Genomic DNA, 11,793 nt, shown 5'->3' with positions numbered 1-11,793 from the left:
ACGAACAGCCAAGGAGACGAAGTGAAGTGGAGTTTCAGAGAGCTGACAGACTTCACCTGCCGTGCAGCCAACGTCTTCACGCAGACCTGTGGCCTGCAGCAGGGAGACCGTCTCGCCTTGATTCTGCCTCGACTGCCTGAGTGGTGGCTGGTGGCCATGGGCTGCATCCGAACAGGTCAGTGACTCAGAGAGACCTTAGGGATGTCCTGCAGCCAACTGGTCCAGGAACACTAGAGTTACAGAAAACGGGAGAAGAACCAAGCAACGCTTACAGAGATGGAGTTACATTTATTATTATTATTACACGCAGGCCCAAATGAAAATTACCTCTCAAATTCTGGGCCCTGTCACACAGAAAGTTTCCTGTATTTATACGTTCTTACCCTCTTTGTATCCAAAATATGGGGTTCTGTTCTGGTCCCCTTCACAAGTTCTTTAAGAGCCCTTATGTGCTGGGGCTTTGAGACCTCGACCAAAGGCTTGGCCTGGTGCCAGCACTGATAACTTCATCTGGGGAAGGTTTAATGGCCTCTCTGAAATTGGAGTAGTCTTATTTTCCTTATTATTTAAGCCAGCAAGCATTACAGAAGCCAAAATGCAGGGTTAAAATTTCAAACAGCAGTTTTTATATAAGATGGATACTTCACTAGGTGCTTCCTCGTCCCTACATTCTTTCTTCTTCACAGTTTTTCTCTTTCTCAGACTCCCTCACATATTTTACCTTTTATCCCTGACTCTCTCCCTCACCCTCACATACGCTCAAACGCAATGTCACAGACACACACACACACACACACACACACACACACACGCACACTCACTTTCTCTTGCACAGTCTCAGACATTATTACTTTTTAGAAATTCATCAACTGTGAACCTTTTGCCATATTGGAGCCCCCACTGAGTTAGTAAAGAGTCAGTTGCACTCACTGTGACACCCATAAATACCATGTAAATATCCATAAACCCTGGGTCCCAGACATTTCCTTCACCATCACCAGAGCAGGCTTATCAAACAAGAAGGCTGACATTGGTACAATATATATTACCTGATAGCTATCCATAGTCAACAGTCCCCAATTGCCTTCATCACGTCCCTGACAGCCATTTCTTTCTTTAAGTCCAAAATCCAATTGAGGATCATGCATTGCATTTACTTGTCATGTCTTCTCAGTCTCCTTTAATCTGAAGGGCTCTCTAGCCTTTTCTGCATGGCAATGACATTTTGAAGAGTCTAAGCCAGTTGCTTTGCAGGAGGTGCACACAAATTGGTATTTCTGACTCTTGCTTCATGATTATATTCATCTTAAAACATCTTAGCAGGAGTGCTGGGGGGACAGTGTTGTGTCTTTGTCGGTGCATCACATGAGGGGTCTCTGCAGTTGTTTTGTCTTCCATCAGTGATACTGTTCATCTCATCAGAAGAGTTGTATTCAACTTTGTCAGGGCACCTTTTCTCTTCCTGACTAGTAAGTAGTCCGTGGGGTAACACGTATGAGACTAGTGACTATCCTGCTCCCCCACTGTCTTTCACCCCATGGTTTGAGTATGCCCTGATGATTCTTCACTGAGTTAAATATTGTTATGGTGGTTTTATACGAGGATTTTATATTTATATCACCCCCTCTACATTCATTAGTTAACATTCTTCTGTAGATATTTTCCCTTTCCCTTTTAATTGCTTATCTATCTATCTATCTATCTATCTATCTATCTATCTACCTATCTATCTACCTATCTATCTAATTTAGAATTACAATGGGACTCATGGATTTTTTTAATCACACAGTCTGTTCATGCTCTTGCTTATATATTCCCTCTCTTTTTTCCTCATAAAATAGTTGATTTATCCATCAAGGTTATGTGGAATCAAACGTTAATAGCAACAGCAGAGAGAGCATGAAGAAGCCATGACACCTGTAGAGCTAAGAGATGGCCCATGAGAAACTCAAGACGTGATCTGAGCCCTCTGGGAAAAGCATAACTAAAGAGGAGTAGAAGCAGAGAAAGGGAATTCCAAGAACGGGCTTAGCACATGCAAAGATTTAGAGTCAGGAGTTGCCTATGTGAACGGCCATTTTGAAATAGAGAATAGAGGTGTGGAGAGAAAGGTGGAGCGTGGGCAGCGTCTTCAGTGCCAGAATGGGGAGCGGCTGTTTTCCTGGAGAGAGGACACAGGTGTTAGTGAAGAGAAGTGAAGGTGAACGTGGTGAGCAGGCAGGCTAAATCGCCATCTCAGAAGTGATTAAAGAAAACTGAGTTTATTTAAGGAAAAGGGGGTGGGAGTGGGATATCCAAAGGAAAGGGCTGCACAGCCAGGAGCCAAGGGGCTGAAGGTACACGAGCTGCAGTTTCATCCCGATGTGCAGTCACGGGTAGGAATCTCTTGTTGTCAGTGGGTTTGGGGGCTGAGCTGGTGGGCTTGGAATGGGGATGGAGTGCAGGTGTGCGATCAGGGGGCTTCAGGACAGTTCCAGTTCCTTACATGGTCTGCTTCCTGGTGTCCAGCAAGCTTTTCCTGGTCTTTCTTCTCCTGTGGCGGGAAGCTTCCAAATGGCTGTCAAGCGTTGTATTACCTTCTAGTCCTAACAACAGGAAATGTGGGGGGGAACGTCGATGCTCTGGGAAACTTACCCAGGTAATAACACAGAAGTTCAAGGCAAGGCATCTGGTGGGGAGACTAGAATCCAGTGGGTGCACACAGATACTGGAACTAATTGTTGGCGAGAGAAGATGGGAGGGAGGGTAGGAAAGTTCCAGGGACAATGTGATTAATTTGGATGTGAGGGATGAAGGAAAGAAGGGATTCCCAATGACACAGGGATGAGAGAAGGGGGTGGGAGGAGAAAAGCTGGGGCTGGGATGCAGCTCTTCCTGATGTCAGAGACTCTGTCCTCCTTGCATCTGTGCTCCCAGGTCCCATGTAAACTCTTGCAAAGTAGGACCCACCTGTCCACTGGCTGCACCCATCTAGAGTAGACAGGTTAGGGCAAACGTTTCAAGTTTTAATGTGTGTGCGAATAACTTGGAGGTCCGGTTAAAATGCAATTTCTGGCCCTGTCCCCTTGGCTCAGTGGTTGTGTATTGACCTATAAACCAGGAGGTCATGGTTCAATTCCCGGTTGGGGCACGTGCCCGGGTTGCAGACCCGATCCCCAGTGTGGGGATGTGCAGGAGGCAGCTGATCAATGATTCTCTCTGATCACTGATGTTTCAATCTCTCTCCCTCTCCCTTCCCCTCTGAAATCAATGAAAATGTATTTTAAACAAATTTTTTAACACTTGGAGTGCGGGAAAGGAGTTAAGTCGGCTCGCGTGAATTGCGCGTACTCCGCGGGAGCCGTCTTTAACTCGGTTCATATAGATTTGCGCGTGCCCGGGTTGCAGACCCGATCCCCAGTGTGGGGGTGTGCAGGAGGCAGCTGATCAATGATTCTCTCTGATCACTGATGTTTCAATCTCTCTCCCTCTCCCTTCCCCTCTGAAATCAATGAAAATGTATTTTAAACAAATTTTTTAAAAATGCAGGTTCTGATTCGGTAGGTTTGGGTGTGGCCCGGTGGTGCTGACACTACAGGTCTTTGCATTGCAAGGGGTTACAGGATTTCTACGCTGATAAGCCAGGCCTGAAGCCCATGGTTGTGAAACAGGAAATGAAACAAATAATTTCTTTCTCGTCCCCAGGGATTATCTTCATGCCAGGGACAACCCAGATGAAGGCCAAGGACATTCTCTACCGACTAAAGGAGTCTAATGCCCAGAGCATCGTGACCACAGATGCCCTTGCCCCGGAGGTGGACTCTGTGGCTTCTGAGTGTCCCGCTCTGAAAACCAAGCTCCTGGTGTCTGACCACAGCCGGGAGGGGTGGCTGGACTTCCGATCTCTGATTCAGTGAGTTTCGGGTCTGATGGAGGTGCTCTCTGAGGAACGGTGGGAGAAGGCCCTCCGCACCTAAGCACTGTAGACAGACAGCTGGTGGTAGGAAGCTCACCAGGCCTGGCTCCAGAAACCTCTTCCCAGCTGTGTCCCTGACCTGCTGTGGGACCCTGGGCTACTCCTGCCCCTCTCTTAGCCAAGGTTGCTTCATCTGTAACATCAGAACATTGCACTTCTATGCTTCTCTCCCTAAAGTCTGATCACCCCTGGGATGTGAAAGGAGGTGTAACGTCAGAGGATTCCTGTTTTTCAAGCTTCTTGTAGGTGGGAATTGAAAAGATTATTCACACATAAATATAAACACATATATATGAATAATTTGAATGAGAAGTTAAATTGGATCTTTAAGGTGAAAGTTGAGACTGCAGGAAAAAAATGAGGCTGTGACTGGCAGAGGGTTTTAGGGGCAAACATCTCCCAGGTGCTGGGTGCCCTTAGAAAGTTAGGGAAATGCCGGGAGGTCAGAAAGACCCTCCACCTTCGATCCTTTACTTCTGTGAGCCTTCAGGGGCTTTTTACACAGTCGACCTAAGAAATGCCCAGACCGGTAGAAAATTTTTATGAGTTTATTTGAGCCAAACTGACAACATATGCTGGGGAGCAAGATCTGAAATGCTCTGGAGGAAAACTGTTTTGTAGCTTCTTTCATGCATTTGACATTCAGGAGGTGACACAAGAAAGATTACAGGAAGGTGGGAGAAAGCAAGGTGGGGATAGGATGACAGGATAGTTAAGATTAAGTGCTCTCTTGAGGGGTAACACCCTCTTCAGGGGATATCACTTTCCGTATTTCAAGGGCGTGTTATCCTACCTGCACAAGAACAATGGACAGGCTTGCTTAAGGCAAAGATAAACCTTTCACCAGAGAAGTTATGTGTCAGGGGCCTGACTCCCCGCCATGCCCTGCCCGGTCAGGAATTTATGATCAGATCACCTGTGAGGTTAGTTCCACTGAGCCCCCTGTTCCACCCATAGCTCAAACCTTGCTGGGTTTCTTTTCTTTGTCTCTTTTATTTTTCTGAGGTAACATTGGTTTATAACGTGTAAGTTGCACTGGGTTTGTTTTCTTGAAGTAACCTTTCTATCTTTAAAGTAAAATGTTATTCAACCCCAAAAGGCAAACACAGTGAAGTCACACCTTGTATTGGACTCTAAGGTCTGAGAGTTGGGGCTCTCCCTCCAGGGAGCAGGCCCTCACCTTCCCCTGGCGCTACCTTTGCCTTTCTCTCTCCTCAACTCCAAGGGCCCTTCTTCTGTCCCAAACTTGTTTCCTGAGCCAATGCAGCCCAGCTGGCTCAGTGGAACTAACCTCGCAGGTGATCTGATCATAAACTCCTGACCGGGCAGGGCATGGCGGGGAGTCAGGCCCCTGACACATAACTTCTCTGGTGAAAGGTTTATCTTTGCCTTAAGCAAGCCTGTCCATTGTTCATGGGCATGGAGACCAGTTCTTCCTCTAGTGTTGCAAAACCCCAGTTTCTGTGCTTTTCTAGATAAACTTTCTTTTATAATTTGAATGAAAAATGAAGCCAGAGAGTGAATAAAAACCTAAATAAATAATACTGTTTAATATCCTTTATGTTGCCCTGAGTCACTGCGGTACCATATCACCACAAGAGGCAGTGTTCCTTCCAGCATTTGGATGATCTGCAGTTTATTTGAACAACATAGCAAGCTCGTATCTCACGTCCATTCACCCCAGGCATCCAATCATCAGAGGCCCAGCAGACTGAGTGTAGAAACTCCCAGGAATCAAGGCCCACTGAGGGGCATGCAGTTTTCCTCTGCAGGCTCGAGGGTACACCAGATGGACACATATATTTCTTTCACTCTTCCTCTCCCTCACTCTCTCTTCGCCCCCCCCCCCCTTATCACCAAGGTTATGGGGTGAAATTCCTGTAAAGTTAGTTTGTGTGAAAAGAAGCTTAGCAGTGTGAGTATGAGGACAGTCTATGCATCACACTGGGTTTGAACCCTGGCTCTGCCAATTGCTGGCTGTGTGTCTTCAGGCAAGTTACGTAACCTTTCTGAGCCCCAGTTTCCTCACCCACAAAGGGAACATGAAAGTTGGGCATAGTCACCTCTTAGGATTGCTTGGGTAAGAGGACTGACATTTCTTCATTTAAAAAAATGGGCTGTGTTTTCCCCATTTTTTAAAAGAAGAAATGTCAGTCCTCTTACCCAAGTCACCCATAAACACTGATGCTTCAGACCTGGAGACCAGTTCTTCCTCCAGTGTTGCAAAACCCCAGTTTCTGCACTGGCCAGGTACTCAGTTGGTAAGAGTGCCAAGGTTGTGGGTTTGGTCCCTGGTCAGGGCACATACAAGAATCCACCAATGAATGCATAAATAAGTGGAAGAGAAAATCCATGTTTCCCTTTCTCTCTCTGTCTGTCTGTCTCTTTCTCCATCTCTCTCCCTCCCTCTCTCTAAAATCTATACAAGCAAACCAGGTTTCTGACTTTGAGCCTCATGTTGTGTCTTTTGCTGACCCTGAGGGTGGAGCCAGGAGACTTGACTTCTCTCCTTTTCTGTTCAATCCCTTTGTAGATCAGCATCCCCAGATCACACCTGTATTAAGTCAAAGACCACGGACCCAATGGTCATCTTCTTTACCAGTGGCACCACCGGCTTCCCCAAGATGGCAAAACACAGCCATGGACTTGCCTTGCGATACTCCTTCCCTTCATGGTAAGAAAGAGGGCAGCAACTTAGAGGCTGGGTCACAGTCTGGAGCAATATGTGTGTGTGTGTGTGTGTGTGTGTGTGTGGTGCGCGCACGCGTGTGTGTGTGTGTGTGTGTGTGTGGTGTGTGTGTGTGTGTGTGTGGTGTGTGTGGGTGTGTGTGGGTGTGTGTGGATGTGTGTGTGTGTGTGGTGTGTGTGGGTGTGTGTGGTGTGTGTGTGTGTGTGTGTGTGTGTGTGTGTGTGTGTGTGTGCTGGGAAAGGTGCTCTAAGTAGAACCGAGTCCATCCTGCTTCTCCCTTCTGCTCTCTTTGGTTCAGACCACAGAGGGTCTCCGAGGCGAAGGTCTGGACTTCTAAGTGTGTGTTGACAGAAGCCTCCCATTGACAAGGGGGTCCTGCCTGAGCACCTTCACAGGTGTGGAGGGAACGTGGGTGGAGGCAGCAGGCATTCTGCAAGCTGCACAAATGACAAGCCATGTGTCTTTGTCACTGGTTCCAGGTTTGCTGGGAGGAGGACAGAAAGTTCTAGCTATGTGATCTGTACAGATACAGAGGTGGAGTTTCCCAGTCATGAACCATTAGGGGGAAGTAATACCTGGAACCAAACCACTGCCTTTAACCTAAAATAAATAATTGTAGAGGCTGAAGACATAGCCTTGGGTTAACCACGTAATCAATTTTAAACTAAACATCTTTTCCCTCCTACTTCCTCCTCCCCAACTGGTAATATTCAGACCAAACCAAGTTCTGTGGGGAAGTATGGGCCTTGGTTGGCAAGTCTGTAAGGAGGAATTTGAAAAGGTCAGGAGCCTCTGGGGGGACCTTGCCAAAGGCAGCAGCCCCTGCCTTGACTTTTCCAAACAAGTCTGATCCCCGGGGTATTTTGATAGAATCTCTATGTTTAGTCTTTAAGACCCGACCTTGAAGAAGCATGTGCTTTCTCAAGGATATTTACCCTGCTGATTGTATCTAGAGGTTAAATTTAGTTCAAGCGGTTGTTACAATAAAAGGCTAACAGGGAAGGCAATCGGGGCTGTTTTGGTTCCTAAAGCCAAACAAGCCCCTTAGCCTTCTCGTTCACAGACACATGTGTCAAAGTAATCTGTTCATCCGTCTCTCAGAATCTACAGCTCAGCCCCAGCAAAGTTCTATGCATTTTGTACCTTATTAAGCAGACCAGGGGGCAGAGAAGGTGTCTTTTGGACACTGGGTATCTGTGCTGATGCTATCACTTGATCAGCAAAACCCTGGAGGAATGGGGGTGGAAAGAAGGGGAGAGTTTTCTGTGTAATTAGAATAACACAAGCAAAGGCGCAAAGATATAAAAAGTAGTGTTCATAGCCCAGCTGGTGTGGATCAGTGATTGAGCATCGACCTATGAACCAGGAGGTCATGGCTCAATGGCAGGTCAGGGCAGGTGCCCAGGTTGTGGGATCCATCCATGGTGTGGGGCATGCAGGAGGCAGTCAATCAATGATTCTCTTCACCATTGATGTTTCTATCTCTCTTTCCCTGTCTCTTCCTCTCTGAAATCAATAAAAATATATATTTTAAAAAGTAGCACTCATAGAACTACAGAGATTTGAGAGGAGCTGCTGCAGGTGTCCGGGAGGCACAGATGGGAGGAGCTGAGAAATTGAGTGGGCCCCAGAGCACTCAGGGTCATGGGGACTTTGGTGCAGAGATTGAGCTTATTGGGAAAACAGTGGGTGGTATTGAAAGGTTGTTAACAAGGGAGAGACCTAATCAAATTTGTATTTTGAAAAGATCACAGTCCTGCAGGGTGGAGAATGGCTTGGACAAAGAATAGATTTAGAAAGACCTGTTAGAGGGTCTTAGAATAATTTAGGTGCAAGATGGTGGTGGCTTGGACAAGGTGCTGGGGACACGAAGGAAGTTAAGAAGTCTGAGAATTTAGGAGATAAAATGGGAGGGTGTGCTGGCTAGATGTGGGAGGGAGGAGGGGCTGGGGAGTCAAGGTGGACTCCCAGGTTTGGAGCTTGCACAGTAATGACAGTCACTGAAACACAGAGAGCACTGGAAAAGAATGAGTCCCGGGAGGCTGAGAGATTAGGATGCTCTGGGTGTGAGATGCCCGAGAGACGTCCCAGAAGAGATGCTCCGTGGGCAGTTGGGTCTGAAGCTCAGAACAGAGGTGCCCAGCTTGTAATTTCCTGTGGGTGTGCCACAGCCCTCAGAGATGGGAAGAGGGAGTGTGAATGGCTCTCCAGGCCCCTCCCTACTAATAGAAGAGCTCTTCAAAGCCATAGCTCCTCATGGGAGCGCTGAGTTTTTCACAGGCAGTTATGCACACCAAGGTCCCGCAGAAGCAGTAAGTGTAAGGTGGAGAAATGCTTCAGACCTAGCTGAGTAGCCACTGGATTCAATTTTCTGTCTCTCTATCTACCAAGTGTTTCTGTTGTGTGTGTGTGTGTGTGTGTGTGTGTGTTTTTAAATATTAAATGTATATTGTTCAAAGTATGACATATGTTCCCTTTTCCCCTCATTCCCTCCTTCAAGCCCACCCCACCCCCTGTTTTTTTTTATTATTATTATTTTGTAGTTAATCCTCACATGAGGATATTTGTTTTTCATTGATTTTTAGAGAGTGTGGGAGGGGGAGAGACAGAGAGAGAGAGAAACATTGATGTAAGAGAGACACATCAATTGGTTGCCTCCCACACGCACCACAACCAGGGCTGCCTGCAACTGAGGCACATATCCTTGACCAGAATCAAACCCAAGACCCTACAGTCCATGGGTCAACACACTGAGTCAAACCGGCTCGGGATGTTTCTGTTATGTTTTGATGCTGTTCTCAGAAAGGCCCCTCCCTTATTATCCCCGATGGCTGCCAGCATTGCCCAAAACTATCAATAACAGATGTGAATCCAGAAAAAGAGCCACAGACTTCATCCCAGTATTCCCAGCCTTAAGGATCATTATGATTGGACCAGTTGAAGTGGCATGTGACCAGGAAATCTGATTGGGGTGCCTTTGGGACTGGGGTGGGAGTGAGTCTGGAGCCCCACACAAACCACATGACTTGAGAGTGAGACAGGTGGCTCGCTGTCTGAGAACCAGATTCCCGAGCCCTGGGTCACATCCTCCTGTGGTTACAAAGCTGAGGCCACTGTATTTTGGAGTCAGCAGGAAATTACTGCAGCTGAAGGCCTCTGATGTCCTGTGGTGCCTGTCAGATCCAGGCTGGATTATGGCTTCCGTGGGGACCCTGTTTAAACCATGGACAGCAGGGTCTACTGTCTTCATCCACCATCTGCCCCAGTTTGACACTAAGGTCATTGTGGAGGTAAGAGGACTAATCTCTCAGTGTCAACAAACTCCTGGAGAAACTCATGCTTCAGGCTCAAAAGCTGGCCCCTCCTGAGAAGAGTGTATGTAACAAAGAAGCCCATTAGGGTGATAGAACCTGGGTTCTGGGTGTCTCAAATGTGAGATGTTGAATTAGTCAGTGAGTCTCTCAGAATACACATTTTGAGAAATTAAAGCAACCAGAACAATGTCAGGTCTCCTCACTCCTCCAGGCCTGGGTAGCTGGTGTGTGTGTGTGATTTTATTGAAGTGTTTAAAACCAGAGCCCTTGGAATAGGATGGTTCTAGTTCCTTTTCACACCTTTAACATTGTTAGTGGTAACCTTACCTCTCTGAGCTCAGTCTCCTCACCTGTACGATGGGAGTTTTAATAATCACTACCTCGTAAAATTGTTGGGAATATTGAGATGATACAGGCAAAGTGTGTAAAGTGCTAGCGCTGAGGCCTGCACCTGAAACACTCAGGAACTGGTAGCAGTTGCTGTTAATGTATGAGCACATCATGGTGACGATTGAAGTTGCCTCCATAAACCCTTTCAAATGACTTCCCTGCTCCTGAACATGCTGTTTGTGTCTCCACTCACTGCACCCTTGCTTTCCTTCCACAGACCTGCCTCTCCGCAGCTCAAGTCCAAGCCCCTCCCCTCACCACTGGGGGGCCTGTTCTTCTCCAGGCCCTTCCATTGGAGCCCCTCACTGCTCATCTTTAATCCATTATACCCTTTCTTCTATGTTATCAGTCTCTCGCTTCTCATCAACTCTAGTCCCTCAGTCCATAAACACATGCATGTTCAATATATAGATACTGGAGGAATTAACAAATGAATAAATGGGCTGTCTCAGAAGGGAGATCAGAATTAAAATGGTAATAATTGGCCAGTATTTTGTTGTTGTTGTTTATGGCCAGTATTTTTCATCTTAACTATAAATATAAAATTTTTTCTCTGTTCACTTTGTAGACACTCTTTAAATACCCCATCACCCAGTACATTACTGCGCCCTGCGTATTTCGAATGATTCTGCAGGAGAATTTTCGCAGGTATGTAGACGTGGCTTGTTATAATCACAATCTTTGGGTAGGATTTTAAGGAGTATTTCGCTGTGGTCTTGTTGTTGGTGGGAAACAGGCTCTTCCTCAGGGTTGGGAGGAAAGAATCCCAAGGATCCACGGACAGGAGATTGCGATGTGGCGATGTGGTTTATTTGTTAGGTAACATCAATAGAGTTCTCCTCCCGGCTTCCCAATGCCCCATCTCTCTGGGCCCTGCCTTGGAAAAAGTCCAGTCTCCTCTTCAACAGCCAACGCAAAGGCCAATGCCCGGAGTTTCTGCTTCATGATCCTTTGGCCTGGAAGTCTCCCCCGGCCCAGGTGGCCTCCAGACCTGCATGGTCCTTTGCTCCTGGGCGGGAGGGGACAGGAACAAATTGGGCCAGTGGGGTCCCAGGCAAGAGAGAGAGCCAGCATTACCCCCTGGGTCTCAACCAGGGGCTTTTTCAAAACAACCCATTAACTTCCCAAGATTCCAGGGGCATGCGCTGGGCCCACCCCTGGCCAACGATCTTTTCCCAGGTTAGACTGACAGCCTCTGTGGTCCCACACTTCCCCCTGCACCATTTGACTTCACTGGGCAGTTCCTGACCTGCCCCATCCCCCTCCCACACACAATCCCAACCCAGAGGGAAGGGAGGGTGTTAATCCCCTTGGGGGGACTGTGCTGCCATTTCTTGGGTGTGAAACTGGAGCTTCCTGGTGAAGCAAACAGGCCTCTGCTTCCAGCTGCCTGTGCTCAACACTGTCAGCCTCTCCCCTGGCTCTGTTTCTTTCAATCACCAGCC

General features: G+C 47.3%; 1 pseudogene; it reads left to right on the top strand.

Annotated features, from left to right (window-relative positions):
* The window catches only part of LOC102432683, a 31,733-nt pseudogene that overhangs the window by 6,379 nt on the left and 13,561 nt on the right, over positions 1 to 11,793 (top strand).

Source organism: Myotis lucifugus, unplaced genomic scaffold, assembly GCF_000147115.1.
Source record: "Myotis lucifugus unplaced genomic scaffold, Myoluc2.0 scaffold_480, whole genome shotgun sequence".
NCBI lineage: Eukaryota > Metazoa > Chordata > Mammalia > Chiroptera > Vespertilionidae > Myotis > Myotis lucifugus.
The sequence above is the reverse complement of the archived record's forward strand: the minus strand, read 5'-3'. Positions and strand labels throughout refer to the sequence as shown.